This window comes from Grammomys surdaster, unplaced genomic scaffold (genome assembly GCF_004785775.1).
Source record: "Grammomys surdaster isolate TR1022 unplaced genomic scaffold, NIH_TR_1.0 208, whole genome shotgun sequence".
Classification (NCBI taxonomy): domain Eukaryota; kingdom Metazoa; phylum Chordata; class Mammalia; order Rodentia; family Muridae; genus Grammomys; species Grammomys surdaster.
The window spans coordinates 3,897,853-3,921,862 of NW_021604653.1; the positions used below are offsets into that span (position 1 = coordinate 3,897,853).

Consider the following 24,010-nt stretch of genomic DNA (forward strand, 5'->3'; position numbering starts at 1 on the left):
GTGGGTGTTCAGGGGGAATACAGATATCTTCAGAACCGGGTATTGGCTGGGTGAAGGTTCAGGGGACAAGTCACTATGACTCTGCCTATGACTTGCTTGTCCTTATCTAAGTTGGTATTGTCTGCCAAGGCTACCTATTTACAAGGTCTATGACTACTCAGGCTTGTAAATTTCCACAAAAGCTGCCTGTTTACATTAGCTTATAGCCAGCTGTTTCAATGTTTTTCCACTGAGACCCAAGACTTGGTGTTAGTATACATGTATGACAGGCCTATTGCAAATTTTAGGCCTATGGCTGATTTTAGGCCTTCAGTGTGTAAGCAGGGCTGCCCCTGACATCTCCTCCCTTCTCTAACTATAGAAGGGCTGTGGCAATTCTAAATTTTAGAAGGCGGGGATAGAGGCCTGACCTCCAGTATTTGAAGGGGACCTTGTAATGGCACCAGTCCCCCTGTCGTTGTCCAGTGAGACATGAGGGCCATACCAGTCCCAATGTCTTTTTCCTGGAGAGGGGATACTTTTGACATCAACCCCTATGCAGTCAGGCTTGTCCCTCAGGGAACCCAGATAGATATTTTTATCTTTTATTTATATTCCCTTACAGTGCTTAGCCTCACAGCCTAAGCAAGAATTCAGATCGCCTGTCAGAGGGGGTTCTGGGTGGCCCCTCTCTGCTTGGTCTAGGGGAAGAAGTCCCCCCTTTTAGGTTGGGTGGAGATGGGTTTTGGAAACACCCTGTATAAAGTAACAACCTCATCTTGAGTCTCGTGGTCCTCCATAGCTAACTTATGATAATGTATCTGAGTAGGTTTTGCTACCAAATTATTTATCTGTTGTATCACAGAGTTAGTCAGCCTATTTGAGAGCCAGGGACCAGAAGAAAAAAGCAAAAAGAACCCAAATAGTGGTCCCAAGATGGGAGGAAATAGGGTTGACAACCTTGGAGAGGCTGAAAACCAATTCATGTACCAGCATTCATCTGTCTCTTTCTCTCTCTGATTTTTCTTAGGGCCTTCACTACCTATTTCATGCTTTCTTTAACCCTCCTTGTCTTGTCTATGTAAAGGCAACCTTGTTCTTTAAGGGCTGTACACAGTCAAGAGCTGTACACACCCTTTTCTATTGTAATAGAGTAAATCAAGTCCAATAAGGATCTTTGCAATTTTAGGAGGGCTCTTCAGACAGCGAAACGAGGGATTTCTTCAGATTAGTGATGTCAGTCTCTAGCTTTGATGTTCTTGTCAGTAGCTCTTCAAAGGTCTGAGTAGTATAAGTTCGGAGGCCAACATCTGGATTAGAACTTCCAACAGCAGACATCACGGGTGATTCATTTTTACCTGGAAAGGAAAAAGAAAAGGATTCTCAGGGAGATTTCTCTTCCCTGGGTGTAAATTGTTATTCATCGTATTTATGGTTGGGCCTGGCTTTGTGGGGGTATCTATTTTTTTCATTAATCTTTTCGGTAGCAGGGTAGCTGTGCCTTCTGTGGTATCAGACAGGCACATCAATCCTTGGCCCCATAAGGGAACTGGGTCTGGGCCATTCCCTTTAAGGGTAAGAGGGTCTTTCCCCGTATCTGTGGCAAAGTTTTGTTGGTCTCGGTGGTGCCAGAGGCAGTCAGCAGCAGATTTGCCATGAGCTTTCAGCTTTAGAGAGATAAAAGTGAACAAGGCAGAACTTTTATTTCTTAAGCAAACAATTTGCTAATATACACATTTATTTCAGTGAATACATATAATGCAAAACAAAGAAATAATGTCTGATGAACTGTGCTTGGGAATACTAGTCAATTGTTATATCAACTGATAGCCATTTCTCCTAGATTAGGGTGCATGGATTGCTACTAGAAGAGTTATATGGGTTAATCTGATAACACCAGCACTCATTAGTTAGATAAGTTGTGGTATATCAGAAAGGATAGCTCATATAGCCACACATTGGCAACAGATACACATAATTACAGTATACTCAGGAGACCATAATCTTCAATGAAAGCTATGCATGAGCATAGATATTGTGATTCTTTGCATTCTTGATTCCTAGTTTAAGAAGAAATGAGAGGCATGAAGTTACTAAAGGAAGTACGTCAGTGGGTCATGTGATCCCTGAGGTTTAAAAAGCCCACTCAATTCCCAGTTAGCTGTCCTTGTCTCCTACTTGTAGATCACATATAGTTTAACACTTGTCTGCTTCCATGCTTTCAGTTATCATGATCATAGACTAACCCTCTGAAATTGAAAGTCCCCAGTAAATTCTTTCTTTTATAATTTGCTTTTATCAGTATCTTCAAAAACAATCGAAAATTAACCAAGCAGAAGTTGGTTTCAGGTGGTGGGCTATTGCTGTGACAGACCTGACTAGATTAATTTTTCAAGGACTGTGGTAGATTTGGGTACTTTGGGTTAGAAAGTTGGTTAAGTATTGTGAGCTGAGCTTAATGGACCATCCTTGTGGGATTTCAGAAGACAATAGTGTTGAGATCAATGTACACCATGAAGTCTACTTCAACACATTTCTGAAGCAAAAAGCTAGCACATATTCTTGTGATATTTTGGCAATGAATGAGGCTGCTTTTTGTTTTTGTCTTAAGAGTCTACCTGAGGCTATCTTGTCAACTTCTATACTAACTTCATTGGCAGAGGAGATTTCAAGAGAGCTTAATATTGACTCTGCTGTCTTACATGCAAGTCTACAATGAAAAAGAATTAGTGAGACAAAAGGAAATACAAAAGGTGCAGTTCAATGAGAAAAAAATACACCAAGAAATTTAATGATAGAAGCAAGCTTGTGCCAAAAGAGATAAGGACGTGCTTCATATAAACAGAATAAAGAGGGTAGTCCCCCAGCACAGGATCTTACTTATCTCATACCATAGTTTGTAAAAGGGAAAAGCTTAAGTAGTTTTCTGATCCTAAAAAGCAACAATAAATCAAAGTTTAAGCAAGTATAATTTAAGTAGATGGACTGTCGCCATCCCAAGAAGGCAGCCAAACTTAATAGCATTGGTCACATGGCTTTAGAGTCTTGAAAGATACAGAAGTATTCCTGGCATTTTTCTCAGTAGTTAAGGAAAGTCACTTAGGCGAAACTTGTGGCAGGTGAGAGTCCCTGAATAGATGTTCTGAAAGGCCTTTGCTTGAAACTGTAAAAGTGAAGACTGGATCATATTGGTTATCCCCAGATGCTGAAGATACCAAGCTATGGGGTATCTGTCAAGGAGAGCTGCATACAGGTGTGGAACCAGACCAAGAAATGTGTTCATAAAATTTCGGGGATTCTCTGTGACTTTTTCCAACAAATGTATTGTAATCACAAAGGAAGTTGGAAGGATGTAGCCACTTCTTTGACATCAGATATCAGGTTGCAATGTTTGGAATTTGCCTTGGTAGGTTCTGGGCTAGTATTTTCTCATTATGCTCTCATACTCCCCTTTTTGATCAGGAATTTATACTCTGTGTCATTATCTGTTGGAAGTATGCAGTTTGCTTATTTATTTTTACAGGAAATTATATTTAAGAGACTGCCTTGACTATCAGGAGAGAACTTGGACTTTTAAGCAGCATTGAGAGTGTAAAAGACTATAGGAGCCTTTGAAGTTGGACTAAATGTAATTTGCACTTTTATATTGCTTCAAGTCTATAGGATTGGGAGTGGAAGACAGTGGTTTAAATATGAATATCTCCTATAGGCTCCATGTTTGAATACTAGATCCTCAGTTGATGGAACATTTGGAAAGCATTAGGAGGTATGGCATCATTAGAAAAGGCATATCACTGGGGATAGGCCTGAAGTTTCAAAAGTCATGCCTGCCTGTCTGCTCCTATAGTACCCATCATGATGGTCAGGGTTCTTAACTCTCTGGTACTGTAAGCACAATGCCTCAGCCATTGTGTCTTACAACATAATTTTAAAAGTAGTTAAAACATGTGGTAAGGAATATGAGATTGGCCAAGGACAAGGAAGTGGGCTTTAGGCAAGAATTTGACATTAGGCTAGAGCAAAGAAGTAATTTCAGACAGGAATCTAAATCTTAGGCTAGAACAAGGAAGTAAGCTTCAGACATGAAAATGACTTTGAGCTAGGACAGGGAAGAAGGCTCATGTATTTTGGTCAGTCTGATAAACCATTAGAAATAGTGATCATGGGCTTGTTCATTCAACTTTGCTTATTACCTTGCTTGTTCTATGACTATTTATGTTTATTGTCTTGCTTTTTCCTTGACTATTTACATCGATTGCATTGCTAGTTCCTCAACCTAGAGCTGACCTGAATATTTGCATGTAATTAAAATTGTATGAAAGCAAAAAGGAGGAAGGGGATGGGATAGAGGATTTCTAGGGAGGGGAAATGGGGAAAGGGGATGACATCTGAAATGTAAATAAATAAAATATAAAAAAAAATGTGGTAAGATAGAAGTGGCCTGAGAAGCTCCAGAAATTGGAGACTTCACATCTTGCTGAAGAGTCTGGGCTTAATAGAAGCTCATTTTCGTAGAATCAAAATTAGTAATATATCCTGAGATTTTTATATCTACTATTATATCTCAACTTCTTTTCCTGTTGCTATGACAAGACAGCCTTTGGCTCTCAGTTCTCACTTATGGATTTCCTGACGGGGAAGGATAACAACTCCTGAAAGAGAGACCAGTGAATCTTCGACTGGGGTAGCTTTCTTCTTTTCATGCGCTCCATCAGCCTAAGCAAAAGAATATTACTGCCCACTTTTAGACCTGTCCATATAAGGTAATCCAAGCAATACGATTCCTCCAGGAGGAGGGACATCCTTAGAGACTAATTTTCACAGTCATGGTTGGAAGCTTGCCTTCCAGATGATTCTAAATCCTAACAGGCTGATAATACCACCCACCATAAATTACGATGTGTAAGTAAACTAAAGTGTCTACTTTCTGATATTACCTAGGTCTTATCTGTGACTATAAAGAGGGCCTCCACATGATCATTCATGGATACCAGGCTCACACATGTTAAATTACAATAGCAAAAGAAATCATGCTAGTCTTCTCTTTTCTTTTTTTTCTTTTCTATTGTGTATTTTCAAGGATGGAATTTCTTTGTTTCTTCTTCCGCAGGTCCCAAATAAAGCAAGTGGTGAGAGATGGCAATTCCTTAAGTTAAATATCTGGAACTAAAGGCTGCCAGCCATATCTCACTGCCTAGATCCCTAAAAAAGTTTTTTTTTTTTGGAACCTAGACACACCCTCTTTCCATGAATTATCTGTGGCTGTCTGTGCAACAAAGGCAGAATATCACAAGAGTCCAGATGGCACACAAAGCCTAAAATACTCACAGTCTGGCTCCATACAGAGAAAACAAAACCAACCTCTGACTTCAGACCTTACACAGTTCACAACACGAAGTCTTCTCCACACACCTTTTTTCTTTTGATTTCTGCTTTTTATTCTTTGTTATACTTCAGATGTACCTGGAATCAGTTATCTTCTGTGTCAACGCACGTTTTAGGTATTCAGTGAACGTCTGTCCTTGGCATCTCACTCACATTTGCTTGTCCAAAAAATTCAGCTCTATTCTTACAGACATAGAAGAGAATAGGTTATACTCATTTTTGAGCATTGGATTGGTGCTTTCATTACGCTCTATCTCCAATTTTGTCTTCGGTGATGAGTTAACTGTCAAGCTAGCTCATAATCTCTCAAAAATAATATTTCCTTTCTGTTCATTTCTGTCCCCTGACGTCATCTTTCCTTTTAAACTGTTCTTTATTTTTCTTCTTAGGTGATAACTCCACCCATCACAAATTAGGATGTGATAGATTTAATGTGTTTAGCTGCACTGGCTTCTTAGTAACCTTATGTTAAATATATGGACTTCTTGATTGTGAGATTATTACCATCTTTCAGATATAGACAACTCTCAAACATTTCTTTGGCTGTATCAAACATTGCTTTGTTGAAAAGCAAGTTAAAGGAGACTGAGTTTACTATACCACATAATTCCAGGTTCGTTTTTTTTAAAGATTTATTTATTTATTTTATTTATGAGTACACTGTCACTGTTTTCGGACACACCAGAATAGGGCATCCAATCTCATTATGGATGGTTGTGAGCCACCATGTGGTTGCTGGGATTTGAACTCAGGACCTCTGGAAGAGCAGTCAGTGCTCTTAACCGCTGAGCCATTTCTCCAGCCCCATAATTCCAGGTTCTAATCCATCATAACAGTGAAGCAGCAAGAACTTGAGACAGCTGCTCATACCACAAGCGCAATCATCAGCAGAGCAAGAATCAATGCATGCTTAGTGCTCAGCTACCTTCCTCTATTCTATACAGTCCTGGCCCCCAAACCACCTAACACTAGACAGGATCTTCCCACAACAACTAAGGCACTCAAGACAAGGCCCACAGATAATCCCACAAAATAACCTTATCTAAACCATCTCTGACTGACACTGTTTTCTCAAGTGACTTTGTCAAGTTGATGAGTCAAATTAACCATCAGAGCCAGCATATACTATTTCTTTTGTCCATGAGACCTCTGATTCATTTCTCAGACCTGTTTTCCTGACACCATAGTTACTAACTTTTCTTGCTTCTATTCCTATATGTTTCATTTTGGACTGAATGTTAGATATTTCTTTTAAGTATATAGTTGTAGATACCAAGAATACTTCACCTAACTTGAGTTTACTATTAAGCACACTTATGATCAATAAAAAAAACTATAATTTTTCAGGATTTTTCCTACCTGATATAGCATAAATTATACTTCCCAATTTTCTATAAAAATCTTTGTGTTATGTTTCTTTCTTTCTTCGTTCTCTTTCTTTTCCTCCTTATCCTCCCATCTCTCTAATTCTTTATTTTATCCTTCTTCCTTTCATTGTGTGTGCATCTCTATTGTGTGTTTGTCCTTGTGTATGAACATGCACAAGTGTGTGTGTGCATGTGTATACAAGTGCAAATTCACATAAATGCCACAGGACATCCTTGGATGGGAGTTTCCCATCCCATCTCCTGTTTTATGGAAGCTTCTCATTTTGGCCTGGAAGTCACCAGTCTGCCTGGCCACTGAACCCTAAGAATTCACCTCTCTCTACTTCCCTAGAGCATGGACCACAAACACAAATCACCATGATGGGGTTTTTGCATAGATTCTAGGGTTGAAAGCCATGGCCTCATACTTGCAAAGTAATCGCATTATGCACTGAATGTTTCCTCAACTCTAGTCTTTTAGATTTAAGATGCTGTCTGTGTACTTCTACAGTTGATGCCTACTTATTTCTGATTCTTGTACATTCTATGGGGCCTTTAACTCCATTTCTGCCTTTCATTTATTTTTACATGTTCTAATATAATCTGTCACATATTGTACCCAGTTATCTTCAACGCGATGTGACGAATCTTCTATCTAAAAGAAGTATTTATAAAACTAATTGGCAATCATTTTTTAAACTAGAATGCTCTATTCTACATCAAATTTAGCAGATGATAGAGGCAATTCAGTAACATGACTAATTCTACCCTTTACTTTGCTTGACTCATAGCCTGAGGGTAATCTCTTCAGGGGCTCAGTTTACCAAGAAAATAGTCCTATTAGACTTCACTTTTTAAGTGAATTCTGACTTTGATTTTCCTCTCAATTCTCAGAACACCCATAGGAGGAAATCAAATACCTTCAGGGTAAAACTCAAATTTTGTGCTGACAGAAGTATTCAGCTTCATTATTCTGTTCTCTTAGCTTAGTAGTTCCTCTCTGCCTATTGTCTACTAGAAGCTTTTTAATTGTTATCAGCAAAGGTAACTCAGGGTAACTTTTACCTCAAAGCAAATAAGAATGTTTATTCTGGAGTCAAGCGGACCATGTCCTGAGAACATAGATTTAAGTTACCTCAAATTCCATTTTCCAGTGTGGTAACATTTTGATGAACAATAAATAATGAAATAATAAAGTAATAATGAAACAAAGGGAGTCATACAAAAGGCATTTTTCAAGCAAATTGATGGGTAAAACACTTAAGTGGGTTATACCAAAGCCAGGGAAACTCTGCTATAGGTCGTACATACTATCTATCAACATTTTTAGCTCTATGATTTGTTGAAAACTAGGGATATATTTACACATTCCAAAAGATTGACTTAATGACCACAAAACTGATAGGTGAAGTATTGAAGACAGATATACATGAATATTAAGAGACTAAAGATAACTCAGGGTAATTAAAGTCTGTAATCATGACATTGTAGTCTTTCATATCACTGAAGTTCTAACTAGTTAGTCAGCCTTACAGAGAAGAGCTTCAATGGAAGTTGTGGCCCCCTTTTTAAAGGACATTTCTTTAGCAATCTCTATAATCATCTTTTGAAAACACATTGGAATGTCAGATACTTTGGCTACATGAAGGCTTAAATAAAATTGTAGCTCTTTGTTAAGGGCAATGCTTGCTCTGCTATCTTGGTGGGGAGTAGGCTGGGTTAAGTGTCTCATCCTTCAACCCTACTATGATAGTGCAGACAAATTACCTGATTGCTTTTCTCTAACATAAAAAAATGCCATACTGGCTTAATCAGTTAAGGCTGGTTTTATTCTAAAAGACCTGGGGCTGGTATAGCTTCCCAAACTGTAGAGAATTCTCCTTGTGTTTTATTTAGTTGCAAAAAGAGACAGCTCTGCAACTTTCCTGAAAAAGTGTGAGATGTATTTCTCTCCAACCCTTGAGCATGATCTATTTTGAATCTCACTCTGTGTCTACTGTGTTACACAAAAGGTTGCCACCTATGTTCTTAGCAGAGACTCGGTATATCTTTGGTTTCATTTGTTACTTTTGTGCAACTCTGTGAAGTTCACAGGAATAAGGTAGAAAAGACTTGTAGAGAACAGGACTAATGAATGTTTAAAATGGCCCTGCTGATCCACCAGCCTACTTTGCTCCTGGCCATACCATGAGGTGTATCAAGGTATATACACTGTGACCAGCCAAGGAGTATTTTATTACAGTAAGAGAACTAGGAACAGTCTTCCTTTAGTTCTTATCTCGTATGGTTGATTTTGTTTTTGCTTTTTGTTATTGTATATTTTGTCTTCTGTTTTGTTTTTTTTGTTTGTTTTTTGTTGTTGCATCTGACAGTGTAATTGCTTCTAAAATCATGTCTCCTTCTTTGTTCCTGTGGCCTTGTTTATCATTTCAATTAGAACCTCCATGACATTAATTCTTTTTACTAGGTATAGATTTCATATCTACTTGTTTTTCCTGTGTTATCACTAATAGTGAATATTAAGTTGATGGAGTTTAGAATCACCATGGAATCAAAATTTCTAGCATGCTTGTGAGAGAATCTCAAGACGGTGTTGAGATGGAATACCCACCCTGAACATGTGTGTCACCATCCCACAGCCTGGGGTTGTAGCCTAAGTGCAAAGGAGAAAGTGAACTGCAGACATTTATCTTTTTGTTTCCTGATGATGAATGCCATTGGACCAGCCTCCTCATGCTCCTGTAGGTTATCTGCCATTATGAACTGCACCCTCAAACTGTGAGCCAGAATAAACCACTCACTTTCCTTTAAATTTGGGCTTTCAGGCAGTTTGTTAGAGCCACAGAAACAATAAACTCAGGTACTATTCGCTGTTTTTCATTCTCTTTTCCATTCTTTTCTATATGCACGCTTTTCATGTTGAATCTCTACTTTCTGTCTCTTCACCCCATTTCTGTGATTTGGGTATCCTAACCTATATCTCTATACACAACTCTTTTTTCCTTCATTACAAGTGTATATAAGTAGTCTGACAGACCACAGACATATATATGTCCCTGTAAATAAGGCTCATTATATCACATGATGTTTAAATTCAGTTTTCTGTGCCATCTGCTGGCTGGCTGGATCCTTCTCTACAGTATGCAGAGCTATAAGCTGTCATTCAGTGATCAGCCAGGATCACTGAGGCAGAGCAGGCAGGCGGCTTGTTCTATGCCAACATCTTTCCATCATCCTCTTTGTTTCTTTCACACTGGTCTGTTTGAGTCTTCTCTGTCTAAAATGTCAAGATTCTTTACTCCTCTCATTTATTCTGTAGGATTTAAATAATAAACAAATTCTATATAACTATAATTATTAAACATAATTGTTACAATAATAATCAATTCTGTCCATTCTAAACTTATATGTGAACGTAAATTATTGCACAGCCACCACTTGCAGAGGCTGAGTATGTATTGCCTTGGAGCTGGCAAATAACTAGGATATATGTTACCTACAGTTTGTTCCTACTTCCCACAACCATTTTTAAGTGCTTGTATGCTCCTGTTCTGGCTAAAATCTAATTTCGGCCTGATGATCATTCTGGTTGACTGGGATGTCTTTTAAAGCTGAAATTGATTGATAGTTTTAAATTGTAAATATAAATTTTTTTGTCTGTGATATATTCTATTGCACCACTAAAGTATTCGGAATGAAGCAGACTCAACTTGAATTTATAGAGAGAACTTGACCTCTTAGAACAGTGGTTCTCATTCTTCCTAATACCATGACTCTTTAATACAGTTTCTTGTGTTGTGATGACTCTCTACTATAAACAGTATTTAATTGCTACTTCATAACTGTAATTTTGCACTGTTATGATTTATAATGTAAATATCTGTTATGCAGACGGTCTTAGGTGAGCCCTATTCATCTTTTGGGACCCACGGGTTGAGAATCTTAGAGAAACCTTGAGGGACTAGTGAAAGGGACTTGCAGAGCAAGTCTGAGCACTCTGTCTGAGTGGAGTCTGGGATAGAAGATTAGGAAGTCTCGGTATAGATATAGAGTTGATCTATGTGTGAGTGTGTTTGAGTGTGTAGTGTGAGTATGTTAGTGTGTGTATGTCAGTTTATATATGTGTATGTGAGTGTATATGTGTGTGCTAGTGTTTGTGCAGATGTATGTGTGTATGTATGTGCGTGTCCAAGTGTATATGTGTATACAAGTGTGTGTATGTGTGTGTATGTGTGTGAATGTGTGAATGCATTGTGTTTGATGTGTGTTAATCAGTTTTTCTACAAAGTATCTCAAATTTGCCATCTGCATTAGCTAATATAAATTCAATGCCCTCTCCTGGTAGCAATAATTTATCCCTGAATTGGATTTGAAATCATAACATAGGGTCTGTAAGAAAGATTCATCAATGTTCTTTGAAATATTACCTGAGAGAGCTCAATGTTCATAGGAGGAATCCCTTCTGAGTTATGTTATTCACACATCTGGCAAACTGATGGTAGCTTTAGGCTATGAGGAACTTATTTTCTTCCCCATAATGCCTTGAGTTTCTTGATGGAACCCTTCAGGCTTCTTCAAAGTGTTCTGTAAGATTCTAAATAAAATGCCAAGGCTCTTAAATCATTCTTTAAAAATCAGCCTGAGCAAAGGCCGGGTTTTGATTCAGTTGGTAGCATGCCTTGACTATTACATACAAAGCCTTGGGTTCAATTCCAAGTGCTACATAATCCAGGCATAGCAGTGTACTCCTATGACCTCTACACTCAGGAAGTAGAGTCAGGAGGATCTGTAATTCAAGGCAATCCTTAGCTACATAGAGTTTGAGGTTATACTGGGCTACACAAAACCTTGCTCATGTAAACTTAAACAAAATAATCAACCTGCAAAATTCCAGAATATATTGTTTATTTTCTTCAAACTTTATTGATAAAAGTAGTGTTTACATCCATTTCCAGATTTAAGAGGGAAGGCTTCTACTTGTCAATGAGAGGAATATAAAAAAAAAAAATCAACAAATGGTTGTTTTCAGTCTTCTATCCTGAGTTCCTGATGGAATGTACTCTGTAAATGAAACATGATTTGTTACCTGTATCCTTTGTGTTTCTTCTAAAGCATCTATTCCTTCCTACAGATGTTATACAGGAAATAAAGTAGTCCCTTACCTCCGTCATATATCACACCATTTCTACTCTTTTAAATTCTTCTTCCCCTAGAAACAATGTCAATCTATTACCCACTATGTTACAGTGGTATCCTTAAAATTAAAGTCACTTTTACCTCTGCTGCTCCTGTGTGTAGCATCCACACTAGATATAGTGTTCTGCATTTATAGTCATGTCACAGCTGCATATATTTTCTCAAAGACACCTGAGCTCATTATCACTATTTGTCAATGCTCTGTTTGTTTAATTCATTTAGATCTTCATAGGGTGAAGTGCTTCATATTAAACATTTCAAATTAATTTTTATAATTTTTGTAGGACTTTTATAAAAAAGCTTTTGAACATATATTAACCACATTTCTACATACACCCTCCCATCTTTTTCTCTTACTTTTTTTTCTGTTTATCCTCAGCATCTCCATAGACAATTTTACTTCTATTTTCATGTTATGTATATATGTATATGAATACATAAACATATACACATACAAATATACATATATTTGTATGAAAAGTAATTTTTTGTGTGTATAAAATGTAGAACCCATAAATAGTACCAAATATATTATATTTGTCTTTCTGAGAATGACTTAATTCTATCTGCTGCTTTTAGTACTTTTCCTAACAAGCCTAACCACAGAGCAACTCTAGAAATAAAACCCACATTTGTGCTTAAAGAAATACTTAGGGGCGAGAAATATCATAGAGTAGTTGAAACCATTCACTGTTCTTGCAGAGGACATCCTTTTGGTTCCCAGCACTCATATTAGGCAGCACACAACCACTTGTAACTCCAGCTCCAAGGGTTTCAACCTCCCCTTTTGTCTTCCAAAGGCAACTTCACTCACTTGCACAGAGCCCTAAACACACACAGACACATATTAAAAACAAAATAAAATCTTTTGAAAGAAGTACAGTGGCCCATGTCAAATAATACCTGTGACCCAAACATCATTTGGGACAAGACCATATAGTCAGAATCTGGTTTCAAAATATCTTTAGCAACATCTTTTCTTGCCTTGGGTGGAAAAACATGTACTCTGTGTGACACACCTTGCCTGCCAACGAGATATAAAATCAGCGTCTCTCTTGCCTGCATTTCTGCCTGGCACTATGATCACAGTGCCCAAGCAACTTGCGTTTCCCAGGAAGAGGAAGCCGTGCTGTAATAATTCAGATACTGTGGTGTGTTCCTGAAACATATGGTGTGAGCACTGACTTATCCTGGGGAAATCTGGTCAGGAAGAAGAACCACTGAAAAGCTGAAATCTATCCCAACCATGATAGAGAAGTCGGCAGGACACTGGCATCCTTCCTCCTCCAGCTCAGGCTGCCTGCCAGTTTGTGGTCCATATGCTGAGCTTGGAGAGCTGCTTTGCTTAGCATGCTGATTCTGAGTTGCTTGGGGCTGATATCCCCCTTAGAGTGTACTTAAGTTCAAGCCTACTTGTATTGCAGAAGTTACAGTTCATAGGCCTAGGTGGGAGAAATGGCTCAATACTCCTTGGAGAAGCGTTGGTTTCCATTCTTTCTGATAACAGAGTTGTGATCAGGCTTTTTCTTTCTGCATCTCACCATGTTCAGTTACATGAAACATTTTTTCCTGGGGTGAACACATACCACCAACTCTGGCAATAAATGGCAGTAGAGGAAATCTCAAGTGGCCCCTGTAGGACTCCTGTGATGAACCTAAGACCACTGAGCTCAGTAGCACTCAGGATCTTAAGTCTATGTCTTATTCTCTGATAATTTCACGATGGGATGGTTCATGTGAACCACCAGTCTGTTTGAGGAGTAAAAGAAATTAGCCAATTTTAAAGGTGCATTGAAAAATATCATTTCTTCTTTGATGACTTCATACATTTGCAAACTAAATCTTGATAATAAGTGTCCCAACTTGCCTTCCCATACCCACAGACACTCCCAGTATTCCCTTTCTCTTTCACCCCTTCTCCTGTTCGTGTTTGTGTGGGGGGGGGTATGACCCTGAGTTCAGTTAGTATTGTCTTGTGGAATGTTGACTAATCTTGCTAGCTTGCTCTTTTAAAAGTCTTGTGCTGGTGCAACGAATTCATGTGCATCTTAGTCATGCATGAGCACAGAATTTCACAGCACACTTCTCCAGCCTCCAGTTCTAAAATTTTCTCTTCCATGATGTCCTCCATTGTGTATGTAGAAGTTGGGGTGGGGATGGAAGACTTGAAAATTCAAAAGGCACTTATTTTCACCAGTTAGAAGCTACACATCTCTGTTTTTACTGTTGACCATTGCAGAGAAAAGCTACTCTGGCCAAGGATGAACACAACAGGAACACAATTTTAAATACACACACACACACACACACACACACACACACACATGAGTATTTGCTTCATTTACTTAGCCATTTCCCCAAACTAAAATTACTAGCTTCCTCTCTCCAATATTTTCCTTGTACACATGAATGCACATGTATATATATTTATACATACATATACATATGCATCATATACATATATATAATGTAATTATTATATAAGAAATATTATAGCTTTCTTCTTGCTCTTTTTGAACACTAATAACCTAATTCAAATAATATTTTCTCTTGTTACTGATGATAGTGGGAAACCTTTGTAGCAACACTACAATGTCATTATTTTTTCATCTGAGAACAAGATATTTTATGGCATAAACTGGGCAATACTTATCGAAGGCCTGAGATGGTAGTTTCTCTTCCATTTTAAAAGTCTTTGTTTTACATTCTTACTGCTTAGTCTCTCGTCTTATCATCCTCATACCTCTCCTTCATCTTTCCCAGAACACCACACACTTAAAATATTAATAACCTTCACCAAAATATTTTTTTGCTATAATTGTCTTTATCCTTCCCTATCCTGTGACATCACTGAGTGTACCCTTGTTTTTTCTGTGATTTAGAGAACAAGAATAGGATGAGACTTGGCACAAAAGTAAAGCATGATGAGTGTCCCCATTTTACTTTAAATATTTGATCATGACCACAGTGCTTAGAAATATATAAACAAAGGAACAAAGTCAAGTCATTGTGGTGCATATTTCTGGTTAAAAAGAAATGCTAGGGCTATAGAGCTGACTCAGCACTTAAAAGAACATAATGAGTGATGACTCAGCACCTAAGAGAACACACTGAGCTTGCAAAGGTCCCCAGTTCATGTGATTCCAGGGGTATCACATGCCTAGTTCTGTCCTGCACAGATACTGCATTCTTGCACAGTAACTCCCATACACATATACATATCTTTAAAATACTCTTAAATGTGGAAAAAGAAAAAAATTATAATATTCCAATTGTATTAAAACTATCTATTTTCCAGTTTATTTCGAGTGTCAATATGTTTTTACTAATGTAGCAAAATTTTAAGGTAGTCATAATAAAACGAAGATCTGTTTTATCTTAGCTCATATATTTTGAAAGTGTCAGACCATGGCCAATTGTTACCATCACTTTTGAGATCAGAAGATATCAGCTATGTAAGGTGAAAGAGGGATGCTCACCTCATGGCTAGAGCAGAACAGAAGGTTGTTTCCATACCACGCTTCCACATGGGCACATACCCAGTGACTTGAACCCTATTATACATGCCTCTTAAACATCCAACAGCTCCCATTAGTACCATGGGATAGGAACCAACTATTCCATATGGACATTTTTGAAACACTCCAAACCCAAATGCTTCCAACTCCTGGTAGATGAGATGTCATCCTGTGCCTTTTTTTTTTCAGCTCCTTTCATCTTCTCTCAAACCTTGCACCTCATGGGCTGCTCAGGAAATGAATCAATGTAGATCTTCTGTCCTCACTGAGGAGTTCCTACTGATACTCACATGCTGTCTAACATTTAGTTTATCCTAGTTTTCTAATCTTGAGCACAGTGTTTGATGTTTTTGCTTTGTGTATCTGTTTGTCAAATCCCACCCACCTCAATATAAGAGTCTCATGTGTAGCCAAAAACATCTTTATAAGGCCTGTAATAGAGCTAGAGGATTACAAAGAGTAGCCTGCAGTTTGCTTGTGTTGGCTGTTCTGTTTTGCTGTTCATTTATTTGCCTGGTTGATTTTTGGAGACAGGCTCTCACTATGCCGCCCTGGTTGGCCTGGAACTTATGTTTAGTTTTAACTGGTAGCATGACACAACCTAGGATCACTTGGAACAAGAATTACAATTGAAGAATTACTGCAGCAAGTTGACCTTTAGGCATACCTTTGGGGGGATTATCTTGATAGTTAATTAATGAACAAAGACCCAGGTCACTGTGGGTAGTGATATTCTTTAACAAGAAAGATCCTTGAACTGAACAAAAGAGGAATCGGCTAGCTAAGCATAAGCATAACTGAGCAAGCCAAAGTCTATATCTTTATTTTTGTCTGTTCTTGACTGTGGATATAATGCTTTAGGTTCCCCACAATAATAGCCTATAATCTAGAACTATAGGCAGAATGAGTCTTTTCTTCCTCTTTCTTTTTTTTCAGGGTATTTTATTATAGCAAAAGAACTCAATCTAGGTGAGGTACCCTCTATTTAAACAAGTACACAAAAAATATAAATGCATTTAATTATATAAATGTACATATGGATAAATATATGTATTTACATATATTGGTATATATATAAGTATATAAATATAAAAATTTATGTGTGATATGTAAAACTTAATATGTATATGATTAATTATGAAATATATATATAATAAATTTTTGCAAGAAGTAATCTTTGCTACTGAGTTTCTATTAAATTAGACTCTAGAAAATGTTCTGTGCTTATTTTTTCATTTTTTGAAATATTTTTAATACAACATATTATGATCAGGCTCCCCTCACTCAACTCCTTCTTGATTCTTTTAATTCTTTTAGACCTTGACCCATCCAACCCCCGCCTTTTTTCTCTTCCTTTCTGTAGAAAACAAACTTTCTGTGTTTATTCCAATTGAAAAATTGCTGAGTAAGCCTATTCTTTTGTTGTTACTTTTTTGTTTTGTTTTAGTTTGTTTGTAATTGCCTTTCCTTAGTAGATATGGGGTAAGCATTTTACCAGAAGTATATATACCAAGAAGGTATTTCAAGTCTCATTCCCAAATAGCGGAGAATCTTGTCAAGTAGGACAAACGCTTGTAATTGACTTGAATGAATTTTTCCAAGGTTGTGGGAGAAAAATCCTCTTTCAGTTCAGCTCTGTTGCCTCAAATATTCTTTCAAGTGGTCTCCTGTCACTCACTGTAGTGACCTGTTCTGTTCAGAATTTGTCTTCAGGGTAGAAATGTATCTGACAGAAAAGTTCCTTGATATGATGAAATGATAGCCAACTCCCTCTCTTGGCTGAGAAACAAAACTAATGACAACACATGAGTTGGGTGAACAGGGTACCAGATCTTCCCCTTCCCCTTCCCCTTCCTCTTCTCTTCTGAATTGTAGGTCTATACCAATTCACTCTGTTTTCTCCCTGGGACCACTGGTGCAGCCCTTGTTAGCAGCCCGCACAGCTTACTGTCTAGTTATCACTGGAGGCCTAGGCCATTTTGCTTGAGAGAAGTCTGTAGTGGTATGAAATCAGAAAGCAATGAATAGGAAGATTAAATATCCTCCTGCTTTTCAGTACAGATTATATAGTATATGACAGAGATTTTCTTGTTCAACATTCACTTTGATGTTAGGTTTCATTCTTTCATTGACATATGAAAAAAGAGTTCTGCTTCTAAACCTTGTAAGTATGGTTATATACATTTAGTTGGGCTTAAAGGAAGAAAAAGATTGAAAATGGCTTAACTCTGACATTTTCTCTTGAATGTACTTGCCAATTTATATTCAGATTGTCTTTGTAAACAATGCATTATGAACATTAAACAATAGCATGAAACCTGTGGCTCTGTGTTCTTGGTTCTGGATGACTTTTGTGCCACATTTTTGCAGCTTGATTCTATTGCTTTCCTTTTGAGGATAGGCATTCTGCATTGTGATATCTAACGTGATACTGTTTCCTCATTTAGTTCTGATATTGACAACTTTTTTGAAGATCTTGCGAAGAATGGTCTCCCTAGACAACATTCTATGTGACATCATTGCATGGATATTCTGCAATATATGTATCATTCATATATATATATATATATATATATATATATATATATATGTATATATATATATATGACAGAATGTAATTTATAAACTAGGCACAGTGAGAGATCAATGATAATAACAGTACAATAGAACAATGAGTGTACTGCAGTAGAAGTTACATAAATATTTTCTCTCACACAAAATAGAGGTTTTGTTACTGTTGTTTTTGAGACAAGGTCTCATCTTCCCCAGGATAGCCTTGAATGTACTCTCCAGTTATAGATGATTTATTGTTTGTTTAGTTTTTGTCCTGTTGCTGTGATAATATACCAAGAACAAAAGCAGCTTTTAAAAGGGGGCTTATTTTAGCTTACAGTTCCAGAGGGACAGAGTCTCTAATGAGAAAGAAATTAGACGAGCAATCTGTCAAAGTAGGTATAGAAAGTTGGCTGGTGACATTTCATGCACACACAAACGCACACACACACCAGGAAGTGGGACAAGTCTATAAGACCTTGAAACTGTCCCAGCTGACATATTTCCTGTATCAAGGATTTTCCTTCTAAATGTTCCATAATGTCCTGGAATAGTAATATCAACTTGGAGTCAAGGGTTCAAATACATAAGCCTATGGAGTAAATTTCTCATTAACCCCAAAACAATGATTTTGAACTTCTTATCTTTAAGAGTATACTTGTGTGTTCTTGAATTACCACCTTTGTGGTACTGTGGATCAAACCTATGGCCTCATTCATGCTCTAGCAACTGCTATATCTCTTTAGCACAATATAAAACAACTTATTAAACTGCTTACTCTTCTACTGGTGATGAAAGTGGCATTCATATTAAGATGATGTCTTAGTTACCTTTTAATTGCTATATAAAATATAAAATCTCCATGACCAGGACAACTTACAGATGTAGCATTTAGTTTGTGACTCAGGATACTAGAAAGTTAGAATCTATTAGTATCATAACAGAAAGCATGGCAGTAGACAGATAGGCATAGTGTTTGTGCAACAGCAGAGAGCTTAAAACTTCATATACAGGCATGAGGCAAAGAGACATAACTGAGAATACTGTGAGCTTTTGAAACCTTAAATCAATCCCTAGTGACACATCTCTTCCAACAAGCCCAGCCCACCTAATCTTTCCCAAATAGTTACACTAACTACCAAGCAAGAATTCAAAGCTATGAGAGCCATTCTCATTCAAATCACCACATTCCTCTTTCTGACTATCATGGGACTGGGGTCATATCATAATGTAAAATTCATTTATTCCAAATGTTAAATGCATTAAATGTTCCCAGTAATCTTTCACAGTCTCTACAAAGTTTGAAAGTCCAAAGATTCTTCTGCAACTTAAGTAAATCTCTTAATTGTAACCACTTATAAAATCAAAAAGCAAGTTATATATTCCCAACATGCAATGGCACAGAATATACATTACAATTCCAGAAGGGAGGAGGAGGGACATGGGGAGGAAATAATGGACCAAAGGAAGACTGAAACCCAGCAAATCAGAGTCCAAACCTAGCAACTCCTTGAAGTCAAGGGCTTAGATGGCTACATCCTTCCAATTTTGCTGACTATAACATATTTTTGTTGCTTAGACTGTGCCTTAGTTAGGATTAATATTGCTGTGATGAAGCATTATGATCAAAAGCAATTTGGGAAGGAAAAGATTTCTTAGTTTTGTATGTGTAGATACATAGATAGATAGAGATAGAGATTACAGATACAGATATTGATGTGTGTGTGTGTGTGTGTGTGTGTGTGGGTGGGTGTGTGTGTTATGAGTCAGAGAGGAGTCAGAGTCCATTGCAGGAGTAAAGACAAAACTCAATCCAGGTTAGAACCTGGAGGCAGGAAGAAGACCATGGAGGAGCTCTGTGTACATACTTGCTCATAGTTTGTTCAGCCTGTTTTTCTAGAATCTGGATCTACTAGCCCAGGTGTGGCTGGGTTCTACCCACCCTAAGCTCTATTAAGAAAATGCTCCATAGATAGGGCCACAGCCTAATTTAATGGGGCAGTTTTTCAGTTGAGGTTCCTTCCTCTTTTGTAATGATTAGCTTATTTCAAGCTGTCTGAAAACTGGCAAAGGCGGGGCACTTTTACTGTTCTCCCTTACAGCTATCCCAGCTCTCTGGCATCTCTAACACTGTAGGCTCTTCAGTGTATTGAAGACTTTATTTTCACACCTTCAAGCAGTGGGCTTCTCAGAGCCTCCATGCAAGGCTTCCCAATTATATATGTGGCCTCAGACATTTTCATTAACCACAGAGGATGATTCTCCAACTCTGTGTCTTTGTGCATTCTTCATTACTCTAAAGACAAAATCATGTGTCCAATTCTGTGATTTTTCAGCCACCTGATTGTGAAGGAGCCTGGCCTCCTCCTCAAATCGCATTGACATAAGATTTATTTGTCAAGTCTTTTTAGAGACATAACATTCCATAGGCATTTCCTTTTATAAGTTGGCCACTTAGCTTGGGAAGGTCTTGCTCTGAAGGCAGAACTCCCTCTGCTCCTGTCTGGATCAGACCTCTCTTTATTCCCTCAGCATAAACTTTGGTTCCAACATGATACTTTTTGGCTCTATTTTTTTCTCCTAGAACTGTACCATTTGTATTAATTTTTGCCTCATTTGCTCTTTTTCATGGTATACCTGTATAAGAACAGTCACAGATAACCATACATTAGAATCAATATTAGGCCATCTTGAAATCTCTGCCAGTAAAACTGTTACATTAAGACTCAGGCAGATTCTTAGGACAATAGCAAAACCAAACCATATTTTTTACCAAAATATTCAAGAATGGTCTCCCGTTGTTAATTGTTGTTCCCTTTCTGAAAGTGCTTCACCTGAGCCTCCATAATCCATATTGTACATGGTACTATTTTCCTCTAAGCTTCTATTAGGATGACCCATTAACTCCTAATTAGAGCATTCAACCACTTTCCCAGTTCAAAGTCCCATTTTTAAAAAGTATTCCTCCAAGAAACATAGCATGATAAAGTCTGTCACAGCAATATCCCAATCATGGTACCAATTTCTGTGTCAGCTATTTTCCAGTTGCTGTGACAAAGGATGACAAAGACAACTTATAAAAGTAACCATTTAATTTGAAGTTCAAACCCCAGATGACTAGAGTACATGCTTATGTTTGTCACAGTTTTATTTATGTGAAAATTCACCATGACCAAAGAACCACATAGAAGAAAGAATTTGATCAGGGGCTTCCTTACAGTTTGACAAGGTTAGTCCATGGTCAATGTACCAGACAAGACACTGAGGTAGTAGCTAAAAGCTAATATCTTGATCCACAGATACTAGGCAAACAGAACTAATTGGGAACAGCATAGGTTTTTGAAACCTCAAAGTTTATCACCAGTGGCACACTGCCTGCAACAATCCTTGCTTTCCAAAGAGCACTATCAGCTGACTACCAAGCATATGAGTCTCTGTGATCTTATTTAAAGCACCAGCGATGGTGTGCTACCTAATTGGCGAGGTAAAATAAGTTGGAGGATAGAGGCAATGTGGTGAAATTAGGCTAAGCCATTGGGTCCTCTGAGAAAAAGGTCTTCAGTCAGAAGGATTGTGACAGTTGATACAATAAATGAGGTGGTTACTCAACAAGTGATGGTCTGGTATGTCCTCAGAGTGAAATGATGGAAGAAAAATGGTCCATGTCTTACATTGAACAGAACGGTGTGATACAAGGTTTTGTTCTATCATTCCCAATGATGTGTAATTTTAAAGACTATGGATTATTTGCTTCTGGGATTTTCAATTTTATGTTTTCAGACAGTAATTTACTAAAACTACATAAAGAAAAAGACTAAATACTCTATACAGACTACTACTCTCATAATTATCGCTACACTCTTTGTGTACATCACATTAAACTCTATGCTAAGAGCTTCATAAATGTTTCCACTTCTGTAGCCTGCAACCACGGTCTACTAGTTCATATTTTGAAACTAAAGAAATCAAACCTCGGCAACTTTAAATAATGTGTGTTAGTTCAAGACAATAATCAGTGGCAATCTCTATTGACTGGAATTCAAAGTCTACATTCTTGAATAATAAGTAACCTAGCAGAAAGATCTCACTCCCCATTCCATTATCAGGTCCCATTCCATCATCAACTCATTAGTTGCTTTATTTTATTTCTCATTTCTAAGATCATCTTGTCTGGGACCAGAGTTAGAGATTAAAATTGCTGCTTCTCTTGGAAAGGACTTGAGTTCAGTTCCCAAGATCCATGGTGGGAGCTCTCAACTGGCTCTACCTCCAGTTCCAGGTAGATTGTCTTTTCTAGCTTTAGTGCAGACTCATATTCATGGGCATATACTACCCTCTCGCTCACACTCATATACACAAATAAAAGTAATCCTTTAACAATGTTTAAAATGACATTATTTTTCTTATGATATAGGAAACAAAATACGATATAATAAAATATTCTATCCATCTTTAAAATAACAATTTATATTTTTCCTTGTATTTCCTTGAGCATTAATGATCTAGCATAAAGAGATTTTCTTCTCTAATACTAATGTAAATCTATGTTCAGTACTCACTCACATATGAGTTCATGGTGGAAATAATTCACCTTTAGATCTTAGTAACTTGTATGAAATGTGTTCAGGAGGGTTTGTTGGTTTTGTGTTTATGTATTTAAGTTTGATGCCTAATGTTAAACAAGGAAGCATGTTACAGGGAAAGAAAGAACACTGGTACAAGAAGACTTATCTCTCCTCTTAGCATCTGCTAACAGTGTAATGTGAGAACCTGTGTTAGAGACCAGTAGACCTCAACACTGTCGTCTGTAAAACTGGTAATCATGACGAAACTACTTACTTTACTTTTCATTGGACCTTTGATAGTAGACAGAAGGGTTTTATGGTTCATAATATGCTTTGTGACTGCACATTGTCATTGATAATAAAAATAGTTCATTGATCAACTGATTATTTATTGGTTTGTAGTTAAGTATATAGTAAAATGTTTAAGAAAATGAAACTATGAATACGAGCTGCAGACCTGCTGCAGGAGTCCTGAGCTGTCTCCCTTCAGTTATCTGGTTCTACTTTACCTCAGGGATTTTAGTCATCCTGTAAGATGAAAGTTCAGAAGATAAAAACCAGGAAAGATTATAGTTATGTAAGATAATAAAACATTGTTAGAATGCAAGGAAATAAACCAAGATAAGCAAAGTCAAGCTTCTCCACCTTCTTAGGGCCTGAATGAAAGACAAGTATATGACCAGCCACACAGAAAGCTAAGCTACTTAGAAAATATGGGCCCTAGGGCTGAACAGATGGCCCAGCAGTTAAGAAGACTTGCTTTTACAGAGGACTTGAGTTCAGTTTCCAGTGTCAACACTAAGCAGCTCACAGTAAGATTTAACTCCATCTCAGAGAACTCCAATGCCCTATCAAGTCCCCGAAGACACCTTCCCTCACATGTGCACACCTTCAAACAGGCGCATAATTAAAAATTAAAGTAACTATATAAAAAGAAAATAAAAATATTGCTATTGATTCTTGCAACATGAATTTCTTTTCATATGTCTGAGGTTTAAAAAAAAACATTAAAAATACTAACAGTAAACCATAGAATGGTTTTACTGCTAGCAAGAATGTACTTAGTGGGGTTGGAGAGCATTGCTCTCTAAAATAGGCCAAAAAAGGTGTTGAATTCCATGAAGGTGGAGTTACAAGAGGTTATGAACTGCATAATGTGGGTGCTGGGAACCTAAACAGGATCTAGCAATGTTTTAGCATTTGGTGCTATTGCAGAGAACTCACGTTCAATCCACAACACCCATTCTGGGTAACTCATAACTTCCTGTAACTCCAGCTTCAGGAGTTGGAGACTTCTGGCCTTTCCAAGCATCTGCTTACATGTGTACAGACACATAGAGACAGACAGAGGGAAGAGAACAGGTGAGTCAAGGAGAGCAGAGGAGAGAAGAGGAGAGGAAAGGAGAGGAGAGGAGAGGAGAGGAGAGGAGAGGAGAGGAGAGGAGAG

The 24,010-nt window shown here is 37.6% G+C and overlaps 1 protein-coding gene across 1 annotated transcript in view; it reads left to right on the forward strand.

The window, feature by feature from the left end:
- Dpp10 (dipeptidyl peptidase like 10) overlaps positions 1–24,010 on the forward strand; it is a 1,453,779-nt gene that overhangs the window by 651,328 nt on the left and 778,441 nt on the right. The gene's annotated exons all lie outside the window — the stretch shown is intronic.